The sequence below is a fragment of the Tamandua tetradactyla genome, chromosome 6, assembly GCF_023851605.1.
Source record: "Tamandua tetradactyla isolate mTamTet1 chromosome 6, mTamTet1.pri, whole genome shotgun sequence".
In the NCBI taxonomy this organism is placed as follows: Eukaryota; Metazoa; Chordata; class Mammalia; order Pilosa; family Myrmecophagidae; genus Tamandua; species Tamandua tetradactyla.
The window spans coordinates 26,226,791-26,229,838 of record NC_135332.1 but is presented as its reverse complement, the minus strand read 5'-3'; the positions used below and the strand labels follow the sequence as shown (position 1 = coordinate 26,229,838).

Genomic DNA, 3,048 nt, shown 5'->3' with positions numbered 1-3,048 from the left:
AGTCAATTCTCCAGGCACATAAAATCTTTCTCCACTACGCGTTTAGGTAAAGTTGATGTGACCACGCTTTCCCATTCATAGTTTTGTCTCTACCTTGGTTTTCTTTACCACAATATCTCCAGATTCACTTTTGGAGCACCATAACCTGCATACAGATAGGAAGGTCTGTATGCAGCAATCCGAAGAAGCTTTGAAGGCCACCCTCTGTTCACTTCACCCAAATCAATGTATAGTCCTTCAAGCCCAGAGTAACTGCTCCTCACTGTTCTGGACCCCAGGTACTGAGCTATCCCTTGCTGCTTTCCCAACACCCTGTCCTCACCTTTGTAAATAGTCCTTTCCCACACAGTCCATTCTGGCTTGTCCTGGCTACATCACGACAAGGATCTCTGAAGACGCTGGGTCCAGGGTTGCCAGTGACAATCCATGAGTGCATCATACAGCTCCTTGCTTTGCTCCATGAACTCCTTGTTGGCCTCAGGCAACATCCAGTGTGGCTTAGGGTCTTCCAGTGCATCATCTCCAACTTCTTCATATGTCTGCGTGGTGCTCTGGGTATGGCCATCCTGGGGGTAGCTGTGGCTGTAGCTGCCTGTGCTCTGGTCATAGCCCCAATGGGCATAGTAGTTCTGGAACTACTGGTAATGCCAGTTGTAGCTGTAACTCTATCTGGCAATATTCCACTGGTTTCACACGGCTCGCTTTCGGGATTGCCACACTCAGCCGCACCAGTTTAGACCCCAGTCGTACTGCTCCCTGGCACTCCATCAGAGCTCATTTCTGTTCTACTTCCGGCATGAATTTCAAAACCATAGCCCTTAGACTTGTCTGTGCCCCAAACTACCTTGCCTCCCAAGCAGGAGGGGAGGCTTTGACAAAGAATTTATAACAGCATGCCATCTTCCACCCCTGGGGTCAGGACCCCACAGAGAGGGAGTCCTCAGGACTGCTCTCTGGTTTCCCAATAAGTGGCATAACTCAGTTTCAAACGTTTTGCAGGTGTGGCTCCTGGAAGGGAGTTCCCATTAGTTTTATGCAAACATTTCTCAGCTGTGGCCAAATCTGCACATTCTACAAAGCAGTAGCCAGCTGGGATCCCGGTGAGATGGTCTCGGATCATTTTGACTCTCATCACGATCTTCCCCCTGGTGGCGAAGGCTCTGGAAATGAAGTTCTCATCCGTGTAGGGCTCTAGGTTCCCCATTCACAGGCTGGCGGCCAGCCCGCACCGGGGCGGGGACTTTGTCCATGCCCGGGCCCACGCCGGCGCCCATCTGCTCTCCCGGGACCGCCCGCCTCAAGTCCTCTAATAGTGACAAAGACTATATAAAGTCTATATTACTTGATTAAGCTCTGATTAATAAAGCATGGGGTTAAAGCCAGAGCCTGTATCTTGTAATTAGCAGTTGTCATAAAAGAACATGTGGGAAAATAAAAGACTTGTTGATTCAGGGGCATGAAAAGACAGGGCTCTACTTTGTAGAACAATTTATAGAGTTGAAAAAGTTGAAGCTGAAAATGTCTGCACAACATTTCTGTAATATACTAAGACTACAACATGCAATCTATGTTGTTGGGGTGAAACCCACTTTATATTAACTTCTATCTGTTTTGTTTCTTAACATCTTGGAACTTTTTATATAATTTTTAAAATGACAATTAACTCGGTTACAGTAAGGTATTCAGAAATATAACATCACTAGTGTATAAAACTCAGATAAATGCAAATTCTGAATTTAAATTGTCCTTAATATACTTCAGATCATGAACCCAAACATATAAGTCCTCATATTTGCATCAGCACAATATTATTCTATATATTGTGACAATTTTCACAGCTAAGGAGACTCCTTCTTATCTGAGTTTTGGTGATGAGAAAACTGAATCTACAAGAAGTGGCCTGCTGAGTGTTTTCTTAAGTGAGAACAAGCAAGATGATAAAAGCCCAAAATGGTGGCATAAAACCATCAAGAAGATTGGAGAGACCTGGTTAACATGAGACACTAAAATTATGAAGGTATTTCAGCCTGGAAATACTAACATGTGGAGCAGCTATGAATAAAAAATTTTAAAATGCTTTAAGAAAAGGTGCCATGGGTTTCATAAATTTCAAGGAATTTGGATTTATAAGGTATACCTTATATTCTAAAGAGATAGTTTTATGTTAAGAAGGGAAGGTATAGAGAGAGGGGGAGGAAAGGAAAAGTACTTGTTTTAGGCAGAACTCTTAAATACCCAGTGATGAAACATAGTGAAAGCAGAAGTATAGTCAGGTGAAATGTAGATGACTTCATGATGTTCAACTCACTGGAGTTTTAAAGGGACATCTGCAATAGAAAACTTAATTTTGATTTATAGAGGACAATGAAACAATTGTATAAACTTTCCTTGCTGTCCCAATCCAAGAGAACACTATGCTAAGATATGCTTCTAACTCAGAGTAGGGTTTCAGTAACAATAATAAGAAAAATTATGGTTATTGAGAACGTGCATTATGTGCCAGGCCCTGTGCTAAATAGATATATGAATTATGTCTTTGAACCTCTGAAGAAGAGAATGTTTCATCCTATTTCACAGAATAAGAAAACTGAATCTTGCAGAGGTTAAATAACTTGCCCCATGTCACACAGCAAATGTCTAATGGAGTCTTGATTCCAAGGCGCATGCTATGACTCGGGCGCCCATGCTCTTAGACACGCCATCCTGCCTTTGAAGAAAAAGGGACCTTAGTGTGGTCTCTGGTGTGAAATGGCAGTTAAACACACACACACATATACCCCAAACCATTAGCGAATCACAAGTTTTCAATTTCAGGGAAAATGGCTATTTATTAGAACACATGGAAACAATATGAGATCATTACAATTAGTGTACACTTAGAATGAAGATGTTGCTAGTCTAAAAATAGATGCATTGGGACCTGGATTGAACTCCTTTGCTAATGTTTTACATGAGTCATTTCCTAGAAGAGCTGAATATAGATGCTGATACCAGCTCAGAAGAGGAGGGAATAGTAGTCCATTCCTTGTCACTGGCTGGCTCCAATAT

General features: G+C 42.3%; 1 pseudogene; it reads right to left on the bottom strand.

The window, feature by feature from the left end:
* Positions 1-369: 369 nt before the first annotated feature.
* On the bottom strand, positions 370-2,621 carry LOC143686599 (tRNA selenocysteine 1-associated protein 1 pseudogene; annotated as a pseudogene).
* Positions 2,622-3,048: the final 427 nt, after the last annotated feature.